Here is an 18,430-nt window from a genome sequence, read left to right on the forward strand (position 1 = left end):
TACGTCTTTGGCATTTTTTTCCTCTTCCGTCGGCTCTTCTCGTTGCAAATTCCCAAAGCTTCAAATTAGGCAGGGCAGAGGTAATTGTGGGGTGTGTGGGCTGGGCAAAAAGAAGGGCTTTGCTCCCTTTGGCCTGTGAGAGGATAAGAGGCTTAAACTGTGGTGTGAGCAAGCTCTCTCCGTGGGCGCCAGTGGTGTAGTGGTATCATGCAAGATTCCCATTCTTGCGACCCGGGTTCGATTCCCAGCTGGCGCAGCCTGGGCTCTAGCTTGTGGGCCTGGCACTGATTAATGGGTGAGGTGTGGCTCTGGGTGATTGGTGGCCCCTGCTGGGGAAATGTTTGCATATCAAAGCATCAACATATTGAGTAGGAGGAAGTGGTTACTGGATGAATGACCATCAATACAGAAGGTGCTGCTTGCTTTCTGGGGCTATACCTTGCCTCCTTTTTAACAGCTTTGTACTCAAACGTCTACTGCAATGGTGAGGCTTACAGAAAGGGTGCCGGCGATGGGCTCCACCGAGCGCCTCCTTTAGTCTCACTTGTCTTTGCGACTAGGTTTTGAGCGCACCAGCGCTGACGCAGTGTTTTGCAAAAGGAAAGCTTAGCAGACGCGAGCAGTAGAATGCAGAATTCTAAAGACGGCGACTCCGCTCTAATGTCTGACCGCCTTACGGTCCAAGCGAGAGAGAGGTTTGCTCATTTTCTTCTTTTTTCATTGTCAAGGGCCAAAACAGTAGCGTCCCTCGAGCCGGATTCGAACCAGCGACCTAAGGATGTCCGGCCTTCTCCACTACAGTCCTCCGCTCTACCAACTGAGCTATCGAGGGAGCCGTGCGTGTCCTCTCTCTGACGTTCACAGCCCGAGGCAGGGTGGAGTTCCTGTTCTTTGGAAAGCACAGCACTGTGTCATGTTGGATCTAACAGAGATTCCTGGGCTCGTTGTCGTTTCCTCGGCTTGCTCTCTTCTGTGGACCAAACATGTGGCCTTTGAGGATCCTGTATGTCCCTGCTGCTGCTCCTGCTTCTGTCGTAGAGCCCGGATAGCTCAGTCGGTAGAGCATCAGACTTTTAATCTGAGGGTCCAGGGTTCAAGTCCCTGTTCGGGTGTTATGGTGACTCAGGTCTAAGCCCCACCCCCCGGGCTTTTGTTTGCGGCCCTCCTCATTGCAAGGGCACAGACTTCCGCATTAGCAGCGCAGAGGTCCTTGTGTGGTGTTTGTCCTGGACGGAGTCAAAGGGGCCTGGAAGACGACAGTGAAACAATGGTGGTACGTCTTTGGCATTTTTTTCCTCTTCCGTCGGCTCTTCTCGTTGCAAATTCCCAAAGCTTCAAATTAGGCAGGGCAGAGGTAATTGTGGGGTGTGTGGGCTGGGCAAAAAGAAGGGCTTTGCTCCCTTTGGCCTGTGAGAGGATAAGAGGCTTAAACTGTGGTGTGAGCAAGCTCTCTCTGTGGGCGCCAGTGGTGTAGTGGTATCATGCAAGATTCCCATTCTTGCGACCCGGGTTCGATTCCCGGCTGGCGCAGCCTGGGCTCTAGCTTGTGGGCCTGGCACTGATTAATGGGTGAGGTGTGGCTCTGGGTGATTGGTGGCCCCTGCTGGGGAAATGTTTGCATATCAAAGCATCAACATATTGAGTAGGAGGAAGTGGTTACTGGATGAATGACCATCAATACAGAAGGTGCTGCTTGCTTTCTGGGGCTATACCTTGCCTCCTTTTTAACAGCTTTGTACTCAAACGTCTACTGCAATGGTGAGGCTTACAGAAAGGGTGCCGGCGATGGGCTCCACCGAGCGCCTCCTTTAGTCTCACTTGTCTTTGCGACTAGGTTTTGAGCGCACCAGCGCTGACGCAGTGTTTTGCAAAAGGAAAGCTTAGCAGACGCGAGCAGTAGAATGCAGAATTCTAAAGACGGCGACTCCGCTCTAATGTCTGACCGCCTTACGGTCCAAGCGAGAGAGAGGTTTGCTCATTTTCTTCTTTTTTCATTGTCAAGGGCCAAAACAGTAGCGTCCCTCGAGCCGGATTCGAACCAGCGACCTAAGGATGTCCGGCCTTCTCCACTACAGTCCTCCGCTCTACCAACTGAGCTATCGAGGGAGCCGTGCGTGTCCTCTCTCTGACGTTCACAGCCCGAGGCAGGGTGGAGTTCCTGTTCTTTGGAAAGCACAGCACTGTGTCATGTTGGATCTAACAGAGATTCCTGGGCTCGTTGTCGTTTCCTCGGCTTGCTCTCTTCAGTGGACCAAACATGTGGCCTTTGAGGATCCTGTATGTCCCTGCTGCTGCTCCTGCTTCTGTCGTAGAGCCCGGATAGCTCAGTCGGTAGAGCATCAGACTTTTAATCTGAGGGTCCAGGGTTCAAGTCCCTGTTCGGGTGTTATGGTGACTCAGGTCTAAGCCCCACCCCCCGGGCTTTTGTTTGCGGCCCTCCTCATTGCAAGGGCACAGACTTCCGCATTAGCAGCGCAGAGGTCCTTGTGTGGTGTTTGTCCTGGACGGAGTCAAAGGGGCCTGGAAGACGACAGTGAAACAATGGTGGTACGTCTTTGGCATTTTTTTCCTCTTCCGTCGGCTCTTCTCGTTGCAAATTCCCAAAGCTTCAAATTAGGCAGGGCAGAGGTAATTGTGGGGTGTGTGGGCTGGGCAAAAAGAAGGGCTTTGCTCCCTTTGGCCTGTGAGAGGATAAGAGGCTTAAACTGTGGTGTGAGCAAGCTCTCTCCGTGGGCGCCAGTGGTGTAGTGGTATCATGCAAGATTCCCATTCTTGCGACCCGGGTTCGATTCCTGGCTGGCGCAGCCTGGGCTCTAGCTTGTGGGCCTGGCACTGATTAATGGGTGAGGTGTGGCTCTGGGTGATTGGTGGCCCCTGCTGGGGAAATGTTTGCATATCAAAGCATCAACATATTGAGTAGGAGGAAGTGGTTACTGGATGAATGACCATCAATACAGAAGGTGCTGCTTGCTTTCTGGGGCTATACCTTGCCTCCTTTTTAACAGCTTTGTACTCAAACGTCTACTGCAATGGTGAGGCTTACAGAAAGGGTGCCGGCGATGGGCTCCACCGAGCGCCTCCTTTAGTCTCACTTGTCTTTGCGACTAGGTTTTGAGCGCACCAGCGCTGACGCAGTGTTTTGCAAAAGGAAAGCTTAGCAGACGCGAGCAGTAGAATGCAGAATTCTAAAGACGGCGACTCCGCTCTAATGTCTGACCGCCTTACGGTCCAAGCGAGAGAGAGGTTTGCTCATTTTCTTCTTTTTTGATTGTCAAGGGCCAAAACAGTAGCGTCCCTCGAGCCGGATTCGAACCAGCGACCTAAGGATGTCCGGCCTTCTCCACTACAGTCCTCCGCTCTACCAACTGAGCTATCGAGGGAGCCGTGCGTGTCCTCTCTCTGACGTTCACAGCCCGAGGCAGGGTGGAGTTCCTGTTCTTTGGAAAGCACAGCACTGTGTCATGTTGGATCTAACAGAGATTCCTGGGCTCGTTGTCGTTTCCTCGGCTTGCTCTCTTCAGTGGACCAAACATGTGGCCTTTGAGGATCCTGTATGTCCCTGCTGCTGCTCCTGCTTCTGTCGTAGAGCCCGGATAGCTCAGTCGGTAGAGCATCAGATTTTAATCTGAGGGTCCAGGGTTCAAGTCCCTGTTCGGGTGTTATGGTGACTCAGGTCTAAGCCCCACCCCCCGGGCTTTTGTTTGCGGCCCTCCTCATTGCAAGGGCACAGACTTCCGCATTAGCAGCGCAGAGGTCCTTGTGTGGTGTTTGTCCTGGACGGAGTCAAAGGGGCCTGGAAGACGACAGTGAAACAATGGTGGTACGTCTTTGGCATTTTTTTCCTCTTCCGTCGGCTCTTCTCGTTGCAAATTCCCAAAGCTTCAAATTAGGCAGGGCAGAGGTAATTGTGGGGTGTGTGGGCTGGGCAAAAAGAAGGGCTTTGCTCCCTTTGGCCTGTGAGAGGATAAGAGGCTTAAACTGTGGTGTGAGCAAGCTCTCTCCGTGGGCGCCAGTGGTGTAGTGGTATCATGCAAGATTCCCATTCTTGCGACCCGGGTTCGATTCCCGGCTGGCGCAGCCTGGGCTCTAGCTTGTGGGCCTGGCACTGATTAATGGGTGAGGTGTGGCTCTGGGTGATTGGTGGCCCCTGCTGGGGAAATGTTTGCATATCAAAGCATCAACATATTGAGTAGGAGGAAGTGGTTACTGGATGAATGACCATCAATACAGAAGGTGCTGCTTGCTTTCTGGGGCTATACCTTGCCTCCTTTTTAACAGCTTTGTACTCAAACGTCTACTGCAATGGTGAGGCTTACAGAAAGGGTGCCGGCGATGGGCTCCACCGAGCGCCTCCTTTAGTCTCACTTGTCTTTGCGACTAGGTTTTGAGCGCACCAGCGCTGACGCAGTGTTTTGCAAAAGGAAAGCTTAGCAGACGCGAGCAGTAGAATGCAGAATTCTAAAGACGGCGACTCCGCTCTAATGTCTGACCGCCTTACGGTCCAAGCGACAGAGAGGTTTGCTCATTTTCTTCTTTTTTCATTGTCAAGGGCCAAAACAGTAGCGTCCCTCGAGCCGGATTCGAACCAGCGACCTAAGGATGTCCGGCCTTCTCCACTACAGTCCTCCGCTCTACCAACTGAGCTATCGAGGGAGCCGTGCGTGTCCTCTCTCTGACGTTCACAGCCCGAGGCAGGGTGGAGTTCCTGTTCTTTGGAAAGCACAGCACTGTGTCATGTTGGATCTAACAGAGATTCCTGGGCTCGTTGTCGTTTCCTCGGCTTGCTCTCTTCAGTGGACCAAACATGTGGCCTTTGAGGATCCTGTATGTCCCTGCTGCTGCTCCTGCTTCTGTCGTAGAGCCCGGATAGCTCAGTCGGTAGAGCGTCAGACTTTTAATCTGAGGGTCCAGGGTTCAAGTCCCTGTTCGGGTGTTATGGTGACTCAGGTCTAAGCCCCACCCCCCGGGCTTTTGTTTGCGGCCCTCCTCATTGCAAGGGCACAGACTTCCGCATTAGCAGCGCAGAGGTCCTTGTGTGGTGTTTGTCCTGGACGGAGTCAAAGGGGCCTGGAAGACGACAGTGAAACAATGGTGGTACGTCTTTGGCATTTTTTTCCTCTTCCGTCGGCTCTTCTCGTTGCAAATTCCCAAAGCTTCAAATTAGGCAGGGCAGAGGTAATTGTGGGGTGTGTGGGCTGGGCAAAAAGAAGGGCTTTGCTCCCTTTGGCCTGTGAGAGGATAAGAGGCTTAAACTGTGGTGTGAGCAAGCTCTCTCCGTGGGCGCCAGTGGTGTAGTGGTATCATGCAAGATTCCCATTCTTGCGACCCGGGTTCGATTCCCGGCTGGCGCAGCCTGGGCTCTAGCTTGTGGGCCTGGCACTGATTAATGGGTGAGGTGTGGCTCTGGGTGATTGGTGGCCCCTGCTGGGGAAATGTTTGCATATCAAAGCATCAACATATTGAGTAGGAGGAAGTGGTTACTGGATGAATGACCATCAATACAGAAGGTGCTGCTTGCTTTCTGGGGCTATACCTTGCCTCCTTTTTAACAGCTTTGTACTCAAACGTCTACTGCAATGGTGAGGCTTACAGAAAGGGTGCCGGCGATGGGCTCCACCGAGCGCCTCCTTTAGTCTCACTTGTCTTTGCGACTAGGTTTTGAGCGCACCAGCGCTGACGCAGTGTTTTGCAAAAGGAAAGCTTAGCAGACGCGAGCAGTAGAATGCAGAATTCTAAAGACGGCGACTCCGCTCTAATGTCTGACCGCCTTACGGTCCAAGCGAGAGAGAGGTTTGCTCATTTTCTTCTTTTTTCATTGTCAAGGGCCGAAACAGTAGCGTCCCTCGAGCCGGATTCGAACCAGCGACCTAAGGATGTCCGGCCTTCTCCACTACAGTCCTCCGCTCTACCAACTGAGCTATCGAGGGAGCCGTGCGTGTCCTCTCTCTGACGTTCACAGCCCGAGGCAGGGTGGAGTTCCTGTTCTTTGGAAAGCACAGCACTGTGTCATGTTGGATCTAACAGAGATTCCTGGGCTCGTTGTCGTTTCCTCGGCTTGCTCTCTTCAGTGGACCAAACATGTGGCCTTTGAGGATCCTGTATGTCCCTGCTGCTGCTCCTGCTTCTGTCGTAGAGCCCGGATAGCTCAGTCGGTAGAGCATCAGACTTTTAATCTGAGGGTCCAGGGTTCAAGTCCCTGTTCGGGTGTTATGGTGACTCAGGTCTAAGCCCCACCCCCCGGGCTTTTGTTTGCGGCCCTCCTCATTGCAAGGGCACAGACTTCCGCATTAGCAGCGCAGAGGTCCTTGTGTGGTGTTTGTCCTGGACGGAGTCAAAGGGGCCTGGAAGACGACAGTGAAACAATGGTGGTACGTCTTTGGCATTTTTTTCCTCTTCCGTCGGCTCTTCTCGTTGCAAATTCCCAAAGCTTCAAATTAGGCAGGGCAGAGGTAATTGTGGGGTGTGTGGGCTGGGCAAAAAGAAGGGCTTTGCTCCCTTTGGCCTGTGAGAGGATAAGAGGCTTAAACTGTGGTGTGAGCAAGCTCTCTCCGTGGGCGCCAGTGGTGTAGTGGTATCATGCAAGATTCCCATTCTTGCGACCCGGGTTCGATTCCCGGCTGGCGCAGCCTGGGCTCTAGCTTGTGGGCCTGGCACTGATTAATGGGTGAGGTGTGGCTCTGGGTGATTGGTGGCCCCTGCTGGGGAAATGTTTGCATATCAAAGCATCAACATATTGAGTAGGAGGAAGTGGTTACTGGATGAATGACCATCAATACAGAAGGTGCTGCTTGCTTTCTGGGGCTATACCTTGCCTCCTTTTTAACAGCTTTGTACTCAAACGTCTACTGCAATGGTGAGGCTTACAGAAAGGGTGCCGGCGATGGGCTCCACCGAGCGCCTCCTTTAGTCTCACTTGTCTTTGCGACTAGGTTTTGAGCGCACCAGCGCTGACGCAGTGTTTTGCAAAAGGAAAGCTTAGCAGACGCGAGCAGTAGAATGCAGAATTCTAAAGACGGCGACTCCGCTCTAATGTCTGACCGCCTTACGGTCCAAGCGAGAGAGAGGTTTGCTCATTTTCTTCTTTTTTCATTGTCAAGGGCCAAAACAGTAGCGTCCCTCGAGCCGGATTCGAACCAGCGACCTAAGGATGTCCGGCCTTCTCCACTACAGTCCTCCGCTCTACCAACTGAGCTATCGAGGGAGCCGTGCGTGTCCTCTCTCTGACGTTCACAGCCCGAGGCAGGGTGGAGTTCCTGTTCTTTGGAAAGCACAGCACTGTGTCATGTTGGATCTAACAGAGATTCCTGGGCTCGTTGTCGTTTCCTCGGCTTGCTCTCTTCAGTGGACCAAACATGTGGCCTTTGAGGATCCTGTATGTCCCTGCTGCTGCTCCTGCTTCTGTCGTAGAGCCCGGATAGCTCAGTCGGTAGAGCATCAGACTTTTAATCTGAGGGTCCAGGGTTCAAGTCCCTGTTCGGGTGTTATGGTGACTCAGGTCTAAGCCCCACCCCCCGGGCTTTTGTTTGCGGCCCTCCTCATTGCAAGGGCACAGACTTCCGCATTAGCAGCGCAGAGGTCCTTGTGTGGTGTTTGTCCTGGACGGAGTCAAAGGGGCCTGGAAGACGACAGTGAAACAATGGTGGTACGTCTTTGGCATTTTTTTCCTCTTCCGTCGGCTCTTCTCGTTGCAAATTCCCAAAGCTTCAAATTAGGCAGGGCAGAGGTAATTGTGGGGTGTGTGGGCTGGGCAAAAAGAAGGGCTTTGCTCCCTTTGGCCTGTGAGAGGATAAGAGGCTTAAACTGTGGTGTGAGCAAGCTCTCTCCGTGGGCGCCAGTGGTGTAGTGGTATCATGCAAGATTCCCATTCTTGCGACCCGGGTTCGATTCCCGGCTGGCGCAGCCTGGGCTCTAGCTTGTGGGCCTGGCACTGATTAATGGGTGAGGTGTGGCTCTGGGTGATTGGTGGCCCCTGCTGGGGAAATGTTTGCATATCAAAGCATCAACATATTGAGTAGGAGGAAGTGGTTACTGGATGAATGACCATCAATACAGAAGGTGCTGCTTGCTTTCTGGGGCTATACCTTGCCTCCTTTTTAACAGCTTTGTACTCAAACGTCTACTGCAATGGTGAGGCTTACAGAAAGGGTGCCGGCGATGGGCTCCACCGAGCGCCTCCTTTAGTCTCACTTGTCTTTGCGACTAGGTTTTGAGCGCACCAGCGCTGACGCAGTGTTTTGCAAAAGGAAAGCTTAGCAGACGCGAGCAGTAGAATGCAGAATTCTAAAGACGGCGACTCCGCTCTAATGTCTGACCGCCTTACGGTCCAAGCGAGAGAGAGGTTTGCTCATTTTCTTCTTTTTTCATTGTCAAGGGCCAAAACAGTAGCGTCCCTCGAGCCGGATTCGAACCAGCGACCTAAGGATGTCCGGCCTTCTCCACTACAGTCCTCCGCTCTACCAACTGAGCTATCGAGGGAGCCGTGCGTGTCCTCTCTCTGACGTTCACAGCCCGAGGCAGGGTGGAGTTCCTGTTCTTTGGAAAGCACAGCACTGTGTCATGTTGGATCTAACAGAGATTCCTGGGCTCGTTGTCGTTTCCTCGGCTTGCTCTCTTCAGTGGACCAAACATGTGGCCTTTGAGGATCCTGTATGTCCCTGCTGCTGCTCCTGCTTCTGTCGTAGAGCCCGGATAGCTCAGTCGGTAGAGCATCAGACTTTTAATCTGAGGGTCCAGGGTTCAAGTCCCTGTTCGGGTGTTATGGTGACTCAGGTCTAAGCCCCACCCCCCGGGCTTTTGTTTGCGGCCCTCCTCATTGCAAGGGCACAGACTTCCGCATTAGCAGCGCAGAGGTCCTTGTGTGGTGTTTGTCCTGGACGGAGTCAAAGGGGCCTGGAAGACGACAGTGAAACAATGGTGGTACGTCTTTGGCATTTTTTTCCTCTTCCGTCGGCTCTTCTCGTTGCAAATTCCCAAAGCTTCAAATTAGGCAGGGCAGAGGTAATTGTGGGGTGTGTGGGCTGGGCAAAAAGAAGGGCTTTGCTCCCTTTGGCCTGTGAGAGGATAAGAGGCTTAAACTGTGGTGTGAGCAAGCTCTCTCCGTGGGCGCCAGTGGTGTAGTGGTATCATGCAAGATTCCCATTCTTGCGACCCGGGTTCGATTCCCGGCTGGCGCAGCCTGGGCTCTAGCTTGTGGGCCTGGCACTGATTAATGGGTGAGGTGTGGCTCTGGGTGATTGGTGGCCCCTGCTGGGGAAATGTTTGCATATCAAAGCATCAACATATTGAGTAGGAGGAAGTGGTTACTGGATGAATGACCATCAATACAGAAGGTGCTGCTTGCTTTCTGGGGCTATACCTTGCCTCCTTTTTAACAGCTTTGTACTCAAACGTCTACTGCAATGGTGAGGCTTACAGAAAGGGTGCCGGCGATGGGCTCCACCGAGCGCCTCCTTTAGTCTCACTTGTCTTTGCGACTAGGTTTTGAGCGCACCAGCGCTGACGCAGTGTTTTGCAAAAGGAAAGCTTAGCAGACGCGAGCAGTAGAATGCAGAATTCTAAAGACGGCGACTCCGCTCTAATGTCTGACCGCCTTACGGTCCAAGCGAGAGAGAGGTTTGCTCATTTTCTTCTTTTTTCATTGTCAAGGGCCAAAACAGTAGCGCCCCTCGAGCCGGATTCGAACCAGCGACCTAAGGATGTCCGGCCTTCTCCACTACAGTCCTCCTCTCTACCAACTGAGCTATCGAGGGAGCCGTGCGTGTCCTCTCTCTGACGTTCACAGCCCGAGGCAGGGTGGAGTTCCTGTTCTTTGGAAAGCACAGCACTGTGTCATGTTGGATCTAACAGAGATTCCTGGGCTCGTTGTCGTTTCCTCGGCTTGCTCTCTTCAGTGGACCAAACATGTGGCCTTTGAGGATCCTGTATGTCCCTGCTGCTGCTCCTGCTTCTGTCGTAGAGCCCGGATAGCTCAGTCGGTAGAGCATCAGACTTTTAATCTGAGGGTCCAGGGTTCAAGTCCCTGTTCGGGTGTTATGGTGACTCAGGTCTAAGCCCCACCCCCCGGGCTTTTGTTTGCGGCCCTCCTCATTGCAAGGGCACAGACTTCCGCATTAGCAGCGCAGAGGTCCTTGTGTGGTGTTTGTCCTGGACGGAGTCAAAGGGGCCTGGAAGACGACAGTGAAACAATGGTGGTACGTCTTTGGCATTTTTTTCCTCTTCCGTCGGCTCTTCTCGTTGCAAATTCCCAAAGCTTCAAATTAGGCAGGGCAGAGGTAATTGTGGGGTGTGTGGGCTGGGCAAAAAGAAGGGCTTTGCTCCCTTTGGCCTGTGAGAGGATAAGAGGCTTAAACTGTGGTGTGAGCAAGCTCTCTCCGTGGGCGCCAGTGGTGTAGTGGTATCATGCAAGATTCCCATTCTTGCGACCCGGGTTCGATTCCCGGCTGGCGCAGCCTGGGCTCTAGCTTGTGGGCCTGGCACTGATTAATGGGTGAGGTGTGGCTCTGGGTGATTGGTGGCCCCTGCTGGGGAAATGTTTGCATATCAAAGCATCAACATATTGAGTAGGAGGAAGTGGTTACTGGATGAATGACCATCAATACAGAAGGTGCTGCTTGCTTTCTGGGGCTATACCTTGCCTCCTTTTTAACAGCTTTGTACTCAAACGTCTACTGCAATGGTGAGGCTTACAGAAAGGGTGCCGGCGATGGGCTCCACCGAGCGCCTCCTTTAGTCTCACTTGTCTTTGCGACTAGGTTTTGAGCGCACCAGCGCTGACGCAGTGTTTTGCAAAAGGAAAGCTTAGCAGACGCGAGCAGTAGAATGCAGAATTCTAAAGACGGCGACTCCGCTCTAATGTCTGACCGCCTTACGGTCCAAGCGAGAGAGAGGTTTGCTCATTTTCTTCTTTTTTGATTGTCAAGGGCCAAAACAGTAGCGTCCCTCGAGCCGGATTCGAACCAGCGACCTAAGGATGTCCGGCCTTCTCCACTACAGTCCTCCGCTCTACCAACTGAGCTATCGAGGGAGCCGTGCGTGTCCTCTCTCTGACGTTCACAGCCCGAGGCAGGGTGGAGTTCCTGTTCTTTGGAAAGCACAGCACTGTGTCATGTTGGATCTAACAGAGATTCCTGGGCTCGTTGTCGTTTCCTCGGCTTGCTCTCTTCAGTGGACCAAACATGTGGCCTTTGAGGATCCTGTATGTCCCTGCTGCTGCTCCTGCTTCTGTCGTAGAGCCCGGATAGCTCAGTCGGTAGAGCATCAGACTTTTAATCTGAGGGTCCAGGGTTCAAGTCCCTGTTCGGGTGTTATGGTGACTCAGGTCTAAGCCCCACCCCCCGGGCTTTTGTTTGCGGCCCTCCTCATTGCAAGGGCACAGACTTCCGCATTAGCAGCGCAGAGGTCCTTGTGTGGTGTTTGTCCTGGACGGAGTCAAAGGGGCCTGGAAGACGACAGTGAAACAATGGTGGTACGTCTTTGGCATTTTTTTCTTCTTCCGTCGGCTCTTCTCGTTGCAAATTCCCAAAGCTTCAAATTAGGCAGGGCAGAGGTAATTGTGGGGTGTGTGGGCTGGGCAAAAAGAAGGGCTTTGCTCCCTTTGGCCTGTGAGAGGATAAGAGGCTTAAACTGTGGTGTGAGCAAGCTCTCTCCGTGGGCGCCAGTGGTGTAGTGGTATCATGCAAGATTCCCATTCTTGCGACCCGGGTTCGATTCCCGGCTGGCGCAGCCTGGGCTCTAGCTTGTGGGCCTGGCACTGATTAATGGGTGAGGTGTGGCTCTGGGTGATTGGTGGCCCCTGCTGGGGAAATGTTTGCATATCAAAGCATCAACATATTGAGTAGGAGGAAGTGGTTACTGGATGAATGACCATCAATACAGAAGGTGCTGCTTGCTTTCTGGGGCTATACCTTGCCTCCTTTTTAACAGCTTTGTACTCAAACGTCTACTGCAATGGTGAGGCTTACAGAAAGGGTGCCGGCGATGGGCTCCACCGAGCGCCTCCTTTAGTCTCACTTGTCTTTGCGACTAGGTTTTGAGCGCACCAGCGCTGACGCAGTGTTTTGCAAAAGGAAAGCTTAGCAGACGCGAGCAGTAGAATGCAGAATTCTAAAGACGGCGACTCCGCTCTAATGTCTGACCGCCTTACGGTCCAAGCGAGAGAGAGGTTTGCTCATTTTCTTCTTTTTTGATTGTCAAGGGCCAAAACAGTAGCGCCCCTCGAGCCGGATTCGAACCAGCGACCTAAGGATGTCCGGCCTTCTCCACTACAGTCCTCCGCTCTACCAACTGAGCTATCGAGGGAGCCGTGCGTGTCCTCTCGCTGACGTTCACAGCCCGAGGCAGGGTGGAGTTCCTGTTCTTTGGAAAGCACAGCACTGTGTCATGTTGGATCTAACAGAGATTCCTGGGCTCGTTGTCGTTTCCTCGGCTTGCTCTCTTCAGTGGACCAAACATGTGGCCTTTGAGGATCCTGTATGTCCCTGCTGCTGCTCCTGCTTCTGTCGTAGAGCCCGGATAGCTCAGTCGGTAGAGCATCAGACTTTTAATCTGAGGGTCCAGGGTTCAAGTCCCTGTTCGGGTGTTATGGTGACTCAGGTCTAAGCCCCACCCCCCGGGCTTTTGTTTGCGGCCCTCCTCATTGCAAGGGCACAGACTTCCGCATTAGCAGCGCAGAGGTCCTTGTGTGGTGTTTGTCCTGGACGGAGTCAAAGGGGCCTGGAAGACGACAGTGAAACAATGGTGGTACGTCTTTGGCATTTTTTTCCTCTTCCGTCGGCTCTTCTCGTTGCAAATTCCCAAAGCTTCAAATTAGGCAGGGCAGAGGTAATTGTGGGGTGTGTGGGCTGGGCAAAAAGAAGGGCTTTGCTCCCTTTGGCCTGTGAGAGGATAAGAGGCTTAAACTGTGGTGTGAGCAAGCTCTCTCCGTGGGCGCCAGTGGTGTAGTGGTATCATGCAAGATTCCCATTCTTGCGACCCGGGTTCGATTCCCGGCTGGCGCAGCCTGGGCTCTAGCTTGTGGGCCTGGCACTGATTAATGGGTGAGGTGTGGCTCTGGGTGATTGGTGGCCCCTGCTGGGGAAATGTTTGCATATCAAAGCATCAACATATTGAGTAGGAGGAAGTGGTTACTGGATGAATGACCATCAATACAGAAGGTGCTGCTTGCTTTCTGGGGCTATACCTTGCCTCCTTTTTAACAGCTTTGTACTCAAACGTCTACTGCAATGGTGAGGCTTACAGAAAGGGTGCCGGCGATGGGCTCCACCGAGCGCCTCCTTTAGTCTCACTTGTCTTTGCGACTAGGTTTTGAGCGCACCAGCGCTGACGCAGTGTTTTGCAAAAGGAAAGCTTAGCAGACGCGAGCAGTAGAATGCAGAATTCTAAAGACGGCGACTCCGCTCTAATGTCTGACCGCCTTACGGTCCAAGCGAGAGAGAGGTTTGCTCATTTTCTTCTTTTTTGATTGTCAAGGGCCAAAACAGTAGCGCCCCTCGAGCCGGATTCGAACCAGCGACCTAAGGATGTCCGGCCTTCTCCACTACAGTCCTCCGCTCTACCAACTGAGCTATCGAGGGAGCCGTGCGTGTCCTCTCTCTGACGTTCACAGCCCGAGGCAGGGTGGAGTTCCTGTTCTTTGGAAAGCACAGCACTGTGTCATGTTGGATCTAACAGAGATTCCTGGGCTCGTTGTCGTTTCCTCGGCTTGCTCTCTTCAGTGGACCAAACATGTGGCCTTTGAGGATCCTGTATGTCCCTGCTGCTGCTCCTGCTTCTGTCGTAGAGCCCGGATAGCTCAGTCGGTAGAGCATCAGACTTTTAATCTGAGGGTCCAGGGTTCAAGTCCCTGTTCGGGTGTTATGGTGACTCAGGTCTAAGCCCCACCCCCCGGGCTTTTGTTTGCGGCCCTCCTCATTGCAAGGGCACAGACTTCCGCATTAGCAGCGCAGAGGTCCTTGTGTGGTGTTTGTCCTGGACGGAGTCAAAGGGGCCTGGAAGACGACAGTGAAACAATGGTGGTACGTCTTTGGCATTTTTTTCCTCTTCCGTCGGCTCTTCTCGTTGCAAATTCCCAAAGCTTCAAATTAGGCAGGGCAGAGGTAATTGTGGGGTGTGTGGGCTGGGCAAAAAGAAGGGCTTTGCTCCCTTTGGCCTGTGAGAGGATAAGAGGCTTAAACTGTGGTGTGAGCAAGCTCTCTCCGTGGGCGCCAGTGGTGTAGTGGTATCATGCAAGATTCCCATTCTTGCGACCCGGGTTCGATTCCCGGCTGGCGCAGCCTGGGCTCTAGCTTGTGGGCCTGGCACTGATTAATGGGTGAGGTGTGGCTCTGGGTGATTGGTGGCCCCTGCTGGGGAAATGTTTGCATATCAAAGCATCAACATATTGAGTAGGAGGAAGTGGTTACTGGATGAATGACCATCAATACAGAAGGTGCTGCTTGCTTTCTGGGGCTATACCTTGCCTCCTTTTTAACAGCTTTGTACTCAAACGTCTACTGCAATGGTGAGGCTTACAGAAAGGGTGCCGGCGATGGGCTCCACCGAGCGCCTCCTTTAGTCTCACTTGTCTTTGCGACTAGGTTTTGAGCGCACCAGCGCTGACGCAGTGTTTTGCAAAAGGAAAGCTTAGCAGACGCGAGCAGTAGAATGCAGAATTCTAAAGACGGCGACTCCGCTCTAATGTCTGACCGCCTTACGGTCCAAGCGAGAGAGAGGTTTGCTCATTTTCTTCTTTTTTCATTGTCAAGGGCCAAAACAGTAGCGCCCCTCGAGCCGGATTCGAACCAGCGACCTAAGGATGTCCGGCCTTCTCCACTACAGTCCTCCGCTCTACCAACTGAGCTATCGAGGGAGCCGTGCGTGTCCTCTCTCTGACGTTCACAGCCCGAGGCAGGGTGGAGTTCCTGTTCTTTGGAAAGCACAGCACTGTGTCATGTTGGATCTAACAGAGATTCCTGGGCTCGTTGTCGTTTCCTCGGCTTGCTCTCTTCAGTGGACCAAACATGTGGCCTTTGAGGATCCTGTATGTCCCTGCTGCTGCTCCTGCTTCTGTCGTAGAGCCCGGATAGCTCAGTCGGTAGAGCATCAGACTTTTAATCTGAGGGTCCAGGGTTCAAGTCCCTGTTCGGGTGTTATGGTGACTCAGGTCTAAGCCCCACCCCCCGGGCTTTTGTTTGCGGCCCTCCTCATTGAAAGGGCAAAGAATTCCACATTAGCAGCGCAGAGGTCCTTGTGTGGTGTTTGTCCTGGACGGAGTCAAAGGGGCCTGGAAGACGACAGTGAAACAATGGTGGTACGTCTTTGGCATTTTTTTCCTCTTCCGTCGGCTCTTCTCGTTGCAAATTCCCAAAGCTTCAAATTAGGCAGGGCAGAGGTAATTGTGGGGTGTGTGGGCTGGGCAAAAAGAAGGGCTTTGCTCCCTTTGGCCTGTGAGAGGATAAGAGGCTTAAACTGTGGTGTGAGCAAGCTCTCTCCGTGGGCGCCAGTGGTGTAGTGGTATCATGCAAGATTCCCATTCTTGCGACCCGGGTTCGATTCCCGGCTGGTGCAGCCTGGGCTCTAGCTTGTGGGCCTGGCACTGATTAATGGGTGAGGTGTGGCTCTGGGTGATTGGTGGCCCCTGCTGGGGAAATGTTTGCATATCAAAGCATCAACATATTGAGTAGGAGGAAGTGGTTACTGGATGAATGACCATCAATACAGAAGGTGCTGCTTGCTTTCTGGGGCTATACCTTGCCTCCTTTTTAACAGCTTTGTACTCAAACGTCTACTGCAATGGTGAGGCTTACAGAAAGGGTGCCGGCGATGGGCTCCACCGAGCGCCTCCTTTAGTCTCACTTGTCTTTGCGACTAGGTTTTGAGCGCACCAGCGCTGACGCAGTGTTTTGCAAAAGGAAAGCTTAGCAGACGCGAGCAGTAGAATGCAGAATTCTAAAGACGGCGACTCCGCTCTAATGTCTGACCGCCTTACGGTCCAAGCGAGAGAGAGGTTTGCTCATTTTCTTCTTTTTTCATTGTCAAGGGCCAAAACAGTAGCTCCCCTCGAGCCGGATTCGAACCAGCGACCTAAGGATGTCCAGCCTTCTCCACTACAGTCCTCCGCTCTACCAACTGAGCTATCGAGGGAGCCGTGCGTGTCCTCTCTCTGACGTTCACAGCCCGAGGCAGGGTGGAGTTCCTGTTCTTTGGAAAGCACAGCACTGTGTCATGTTGGATCTAACAGAGATTCCTGGGCTCGTTGTCGTTTCCTCGGCTTGCTCTCTTCAGTGGACCAAACATGTGGCCTTTGAGGATCCTGTATGTCCCTGCTGCTGCTCCTGCTTCTGTCGTAGAGCATCAGATTTTAATCTGAGGGTCCAGGGTTCAAGTCCCTGTTCGGGTGTTATGGTGACTCAGGTCTAAGCCCCACCCCCCGGGCTTTTGTTTGCGGCCCTCCTCATTGCAAGGGCACAGACTTCCGCATTAGCAGCGCAGAGGTCCTTGTGTGGTGTTTGTCCTGGACGGAGTCAAAGGGGCCTGGAAGACGACAGTGAAACAATGGTGGTACGTCTTTGGCATTTTTTTCCTCTTCCGTCGGCTCTTCTCGTTGCAAATTCCCAAAGCTTCAAATTAGGCAGGGCAGAGGTAATTGTGGGGTGTGTGGGCTGGGCAAAAAGAAGGGCTTTGCTCCCTTTGGCCTGTGAGAGGATAAGAGGCTTAAACTGTGGTGTGAGCAAGCTCTCTCCGTGGGCGCCAGTGGTGTAGTGGTATCATGCAAGATTCCCATTCTTGCGACCCGGGTTCGATTCCCGGCTGGCGCAGCCTGGGCTCTAGCTTGTGGGCCTGGCACTGATTAATGGGTGAGGTGTGGCTCTGGGTGATTGGTGGCCCCTGCTGGGGAAATGTTTGCATATCAAAGCATCAACATATTGAGTAGGAGGAAGTGGTTACTGGATGAATGACCATCAATACAGAAGGTGCTGCTTGCTTTCTGGGGCTATACCTTGCCTCCTTTTTAACAGCTTTGTACTCAAACGTCTACTGCAATGGTGAGGCTTACAGAAAGGGTGCCGGCGATGGGCTCCACCGAGCGCCTCCTTTAGTCTCACTTGTCTTTGCGACTAGGTTTTGAGCGCACCAGCGCTGACGCAGTGTTTTGCAAAAGGAAAGCTTAGCAGACGCGAGCAGTAGAATGCAGAATTCTAAAGACGGCGACTCCGCTCTAATGTCTGACCGCCTTACGGTCCAAGCGAGAGAGAGGTTTGCTCATTTTCTTCTTTTTTGATTGTCAAGGGCCAAAACAGTAGCGTCCCTCGAGCCGGATTCGAACCAGCGACCTAAGGATGTCCGGCCTTCTCCACTACAGTCCTCCGCTCTACCAACTGAGCTATCGAGGGAGCCGTGCGTGTCCTCTCTCTGACGTTCACAGCCCGAGGCAGGGTGGAGTTCCTGTTCTTTGGAAAGCACAGCACTGTGTCATGTTGGATCTAACAGAGATTCCTGGGCTCGTTGTCGTTTCCTCGGCTTGCTCTCTTCAGTGGACCAAACATGTGGCCTTTGAGGATCCTGTATGTCCCTGCTGCTGCTCCTGCTTCTGTCGTAGAGCCCGGATAGCTCAGTCGGTAGAGCATCAGATTTTAATCTGAGGGTCCAGGGTTCAAGTCCCTGTTCGGGTGTTATGGTGACTCAGGTCTAAGCCCCACCCCCCGGGCTTTTGTTTGCGGCCCTCCTCATTGCAAGGGCACAGACTTCCGCATTAGCAGCGCAGAGGTCCTTGTGTGGTGTTTGTCCTGGACGGAGTCAAAGGGGCCTGGAAGACGACAGTGAAACAATGGTGGTACGTCTTTGGCATTTTTTTCCTCTTCCGTCGGCTCTTCTCGTTGCAAATTCCCAAAGCTTCAAATTAGGCAGGGCAGAGGTAATTGTGGGGTGTGTGGGCTGGGCAAAAAGAAGGGCTTTGCTCCCTTTGGCCTGTGAGAGGATAAGAGGCTTAAACTGTGGTGTGAGCAAGCTCTCTCCGTGGGCGCCAGTGGTGTAGTGGTATCATGCAAGATTCCCATTCTTGCGACCCGGGTTCGATTCCCGGCTGGCGCAGCCTGGGCTCTAGCTTGTGGGCCTGGCACTGATTAATGGGTGAGGTGTGGCTCTGGGTGATTGGTGGCCCCTGCTGGGGAAATGTTTGCATATCAAAGCATCAACATATTGAGTAGGAGGAAGTGGTTACTGGATGAATGACCATCAATACAGAAGGTGCTGCTTGCTTTCTGGGGCTATACCTTGCCTCCTTTTTAACAGCTTTGTACTCAAACGTCTACTGCAATGGTGAGGCTTACAGAAAGGGTGCCGGCGATGGGCTCCACCGAGCGCCTCCTTTAGTCTCACTTGTGTTTGCGACTAGGTTTTGAGCGCACCAGCGCTGACGCAGTGTTTTGCAAAAGGAAAGCTTAGCAGACGCGAG

The 18,430-nt window shown here is 53.0% G+C and overlaps 40 non-coding genes across 40 annotated transcripts; 26 read left to right on the forward strand and 14 right to left on the reverse strand.

Moving 5' to 3' along the window:
- Positions 1-185: 185 nt before the first annotated feature.
- trnag-ccc (transfer RNA glycine (anticodon CCC)) lies at positions 186-256 on the forward strand. The gene has a single exon. It is a non-coding gene; the product is annotated as a tRNA-Gly (tRNA).
- Positions 257-744: 488 nt separating this feature from the next.
- On the reverse strand, positions 745-832 carry trnay-gua (transfer RNA tyrosine (anticodon GUA)). Its single transcript is given in 2 exon segments — positions 745-780; positions 796-832. It is a non-coding gene; the product is annotated as a tRNA-Tyr (tRNA).
- A 207-nt stretch (positions 833-1,039) lies between these two features.
- trnak-uuu (transfer RNA lysine (anticodon UUU)) lies at positions 1,040-1,112 on the forward strand. The gene has a single exon. It is a non-coding gene; the product is annotated as a tRNA-Lys (tRNA).
- Positions 1,113-1,459: 347 nt separating this feature from the next.
- Positions 1,460-1,530, forward strand: trnag-ccc (transfer RNA glycine (anticodon CCC)). Its single transcript has one exon. It is a non-coding gene; the product is annotated as a tRNA-Gly (tRNA).
- Positions 1,531-2,018: 488 nt separating this feature from the next.
- trnay-gua (transfer RNA tyrosine (anticodon GUA)) lies at positions 2,019-2,106 on the reverse strand. The gene is given in 2 exon segments: positions 2,019-2,054; positions 2,070-2,106. It is a non-coding gene; the product is annotated as a tRNA-Tyr (tRNA).
- A 207-nt stretch (positions 2,107-2,313) lies between these two features.
- trnak-uuu (transfer RNA lysine (anticodon UUU)) lies at positions 2,314-2,386 on the forward strand. Its single transcript has one exon. It is a non-coding gene; the product is annotated as a tRNA-Lys (tRNA).
- A 347-nt stretch (positions 2,387-2,733) lies between these two features.
- trnag-ccc (transfer RNA glycine (anticodon CCC)) lies at positions 2,734-2,804 on the forward strand. Its single transcript has one exon. It is a non-coding gene; the product is annotated as a tRNA-Gly (tRNA).
- Positions 2,805-3,292: 488 nt separating this feature from the next.
- Positions 3,293-3,380, reverse strand: trnay-gua (transfer RNA tyrosine (anticodon GUA)). The gene is given in 2 exon segments: positions 3,293-3,328; positions 3,344-3,380. It is a non-coding gene; the product is annotated as a tRNA-Tyr (tRNA).
- Positions 3,381-4,006: 626 nt separating this feature from the next.
- trnag-ccc (transfer RNA glycine (anticodon CCC)) lies at positions 4,007-4,077 on the forward strand. Its single transcript has one exon. It is a non-coding gene; the product is annotated as a tRNA-Gly (tRNA).
- Positions 4,078-4,565: 488 nt separating this feature from the next.
- On the reverse strand, positions 4,566-4,653 carry trnay-gua (transfer RNA tyrosine (anticodon GUA)). The gene is given in 2 exon segments: positions 4,566-4,601; positions 4,617-4,653. It is a non-coding gene; the product is annotated as a tRNA-Tyr (tRNA).
- Positions 4,654-4,860: 207 nt separating this feature from the next.
- trnak-uuu (transfer RNA lysine (anticodon UUU)) lies at positions 4,861-4,933 on the forward strand. Its single transcript has one exon. It is a non-coding gene; the product is annotated as a tRNA-Lys (tRNA).
- Positions 4,934-5,280: 347 nt separating this feature from the next.
- trnag-ccc (transfer RNA glycine (anticodon CCC)) lies at positions 5,281-5,351 on the forward strand. The gene has a single exon. It is a non-coding gene; the product is annotated as a tRNA-Gly (tRNA).
- Positions 5,352-5,839: 488 nt separating this feature from the next.
- Positions 5,840-5,927, reverse strand: trnay-gua (transfer RNA tyrosine (anticodon GUA)). The gene is given in 2 exon segments: positions 5,840-5,875; positions 5,891-5,927. It is a non-coding gene; the product is annotated as a tRNA-Tyr (tRNA).
- Positions 5,928-6,134: 207 nt separating this feature from the next.
- Positions 6,135-6,207, forward strand: trnak-uuu (transfer RNA lysine (anticodon UUU)). Its single transcript has one exon. It is a non-coding gene; the product is annotated as a tRNA-Lys (tRNA).
- Positions 6,208-6,554: 347 nt separating this feature from the next.
- Positions 6,555-6,625, forward strand: trnag-ccc (transfer RNA glycine (anticodon CCC)). Its single transcript has one exon. It is a non-coding gene; the product is annotated as a tRNA-Gly (tRNA).
- A 488-nt stretch (positions 6,626-7,113) lies between these two features.
- trnay-gua (transfer RNA tyrosine (anticodon GUA)) lies at positions 7,114-7,201 on the reverse strand. The gene is given in 2 exon segments: positions 7,114-7,149; positions 7,165-7,201. It is a non-coding gene; the product is annotated as a tRNA-Tyr (tRNA).
- A 207-nt stretch (positions 7,202-7,408) lies between these two features.
- trnak-uuu (transfer RNA lysine (anticodon UUU)) lies at positions 7,409-7,481 on the forward strand. Its single transcript has one exon. It is a non-coding gene; the product is annotated as a tRNA-Lys (tRNA).
- Positions 7,482-7,828: 347 nt separating this feature from the next.
- Positions 7,829-7,899, forward strand: trnag-ccc (transfer RNA glycine (anticodon CCC)). Its single transcript has one exon. It is a non-coding gene; the product is annotated as a tRNA-Gly (tRNA).
- A 488-nt stretch (positions 7,900-8,387) lies between these two features.
- On the reverse strand, positions 8,388-8,475 carry trnay-gua (transfer RNA tyrosine (anticodon GUA)). Its single transcript is given in 2 exon segments — positions 8,388-8,423; positions 8,439-8,475. It is a non-coding gene; the product is annotated as a tRNA-Tyr (tRNA).
- A 207-nt stretch (positions 8,476-8,682) lies between these two features.
- On the forward strand, positions 8,683-8,755 carry trnak-uuu (transfer RNA lysine (anticodon UUU)). Its single transcript has one exon. It is a non-coding gene; the product is annotated as a tRNA-Lys (tRNA).
- A 347-nt stretch (positions 8,756-9,102) lies between these two features.
- On the forward strand, positions 9,103-9,173 carry trnag-ccc (transfer RNA glycine (anticodon CCC)). The gene has a single exon. It is a non-coding gene; the product is annotated as a tRNA-Gly (tRNA).
- Positions 9,174-9,661: 488 nt separating this feature from the next.
- trnay-gua (transfer RNA tyrosine (anticodon GUA)) lies at positions 9,662-9,749 on the reverse strand. Its single transcript is given in 2 exon segments — positions 9,662-9,697; positions 9,713-9,749. It is a non-coding gene; the product is annotated as a tRNA-Tyr (tRNA).
- Positions 9,750-9,956: 207 nt separating this feature from the next.
- trnak-uuu (transfer RNA lysine (anticodon UUU)) lies at positions 9,957-10,029 on the forward strand. Its single transcript has one exon. It is a non-coding gene; the product is annotated as a tRNA-Lys (tRNA).
- Positions 10,030-10,376: 347 nt separating this feature from the next.
- On the forward strand, positions 10,377-10,447 carry trnag-ccc (transfer RNA glycine (anticodon CCC)). Its single transcript has one exon. It is a non-coding gene; the product is annotated as a tRNA-Gly (tRNA).
- Positions 10,448-10,935: 488 nt separating this feature from the next.
- Positions 10,936-11,023, reverse strand: trnay-gua (transfer RNA tyrosine (anticodon GUA)). The gene is given in 2 exon segments: positions 10,936-10,971; positions 10,987-11,023. It is a non-coding gene; the product is annotated as a tRNA-Tyr (tRNA).
- A 207-nt stretch (positions 11,024-11,230) lies between these two features.
- On the forward strand, positions 11,231-11,303 carry trnak-uuu (transfer RNA lysine (anticodon UUU)). The gene has a single exon. It is a non-coding gene; the product is annotated as a tRNA-Lys (tRNA).
- A 347-nt stretch (positions 11,304-11,650) lies between these two features.
- Positions 11,651-11,721, forward strand: trnag-ccc (transfer RNA glycine (anticodon CCC)). The gene has a single exon. It is a non-coding gene; the product is annotated as a tRNA-Gly (tRNA).
- A 488-nt stretch (positions 11,722-12,209) lies between these two features.
- trnay-gua (transfer RNA tyrosine (anticodon GUA)) lies at positions 12,210-12,297 on the reverse strand. Its single transcript is given in 2 exon segments — positions 12,210-12,245; positions 12,261-12,297. It is a non-coding gene; the product is annotated as a tRNA-Tyr (tRNA).
- A 207-nt stretch (positions 12,298-12,504) lies between these two features.
- Positions 12,505-12,577, forward strand: trnak-uuu (transfer RNA lysine (anticodon UUU)). The gene has a single exon. It is a non-coding gene; the product is annotated as a tRNA-Lys (tRNA).
- A 347-nt stretch (positions 12,578-12,924) lies between these two features.
- On the forward strand, positions 12,925-12,995 carry trnag-ccc (transfer RNA glycine (anticodon CCC)). Its single transcript has one exon. It is a non-coding gene; the product is annotated as a tRNA-Gly (tRNA).
- Positions 12,996-13,483: 488 nt separating this feature from the next.
- On the reverse strand, positions 13,484-13,571 carry trnay-gua (transfer RNA tyrosine (anticodon GUA)). Its single transcript is given in 2 exon segments — positions 13,484-13,519; positions 13,535-13,571. It is a non-coding gene; the product is annotated as a tRNA-Tyr (tRNA).
- A 207-nt stretch (positions 13,572-13,778) lies between these two features.
- Positions 13,779-13,851, forward strand: trnak-uuu (transfer RNA lysine (anticodon UUU)). Its single transcript has one exon. It is a non-coding gene; the product is annotated as a tRNA-Lys (tRNA).
- Positions 13,852-14,198: 347 nt separating this feature from the next.
- On the forward strand, positions 14,199-14,269 carry trnag-ccc (transfer RNA glycine (anticodon CCC)). The gene has a single exon. It is a non-coding gene; the product is annotated as a tRNA-Gly (tRNA).
- Positions 14,270-14,757: 488 nt separating this feature from the next.
- Positions 14,758-14,845, reverse strand: trnay-gua (transfer RNA tyrosine (anticodon GUA)). Its single transcript is given in 2 exon segments — positions 14,758-14,793; positions 14,809-14,845. It is a non-coding gene; the product is annotated as a tRNA-Tyr (tRNA).
- A 207-nt stretch (positions 14,846-15,052) lies between these two features.
- trnak-uuu (transfer RNA lysine (anticodon UUU)) lies at positions 15,053-15,125 on the forward strand. Its single transcript has one exon. It is a non-coding gene; the product is annotated as a tRNA-Lys (tRNA).
- Positions 15,126-15,472: 347 nt separating this feature from the next.
- On the forward strand, positions 15,473-15,543 carry trnag-ccc (transfer RNA glycine (anticodon CCC)). Its single transcript has one exon. It is a non-coding gene; the product is annotated as a tRNA-Gly (tRNA).
- A 488-nt stretch (positions 15,544-16,031) lies between these two features.
- trnay-gua (transfer RNA tyrosine (anticodon GUA)) lies at positions 16,032-16,119 on the reverse strand. Its single transcript is given in 2 exon segments — positions 16,032-16,067; positions 16,083-16,119. It is a non-coding gene; the product is annotated as a tRNA-Tyr (tRNA).
- A 603-nt stretch (positions 16,120-16,722) lies between these two features.
- trnag-ccc (transfer RNA glycine (anticodon CCC)) lies at positions 16,723-16,793 on the forward strand. Its single transcript has one exon. It is a non-coding gene; the product is annotated as a tRNA-Gly (tRNA).
- Positions 16,794-17,281: 488 nt separating this feature from the next.
- On the reverse strand, positions 17,282-17,369 carry trnay-gua (transfer RNA tyrosine (anticodon GUA)). Its single transcript is given in 2 exon segments — positions 17,282-17,317; positions 17,333-17,369. It is a non-coding gene; the product is annotated as a tRNA-Tyr (tRNA).
- Positions 17,370-17,995: 626 nt separating this feature from the next.
- Positions 17,996-18,066, forward strand: trnag-ccc (transfer RNA glycine (anticodon CCC)). The gene has a single exon. It is a non-coding gene; the product is annotated as a tRNA-Gly (tRNA).
- The last annotated feature ends 364 nt before the right edge of the window (positions 18,067-18,430 follow it).

The sequence above is a fragment of the Lepisosteus oculatus genome, chromosome 6 (assembly GCF_040954835.1).
Source record: "Lepisosteus oculatus isolate fLepOcu1 chromosome 6, fLepOcu1.hap2, whole genome shotgun sequence".
In the NCBI taxonomy this organism is placed as follows: Eukaryota; Metazoa; Chordata; class Actinopteri; order Semionotiformes; family Lepisosteidae; genus Lepisosteus; species Lepisosteus oculatus.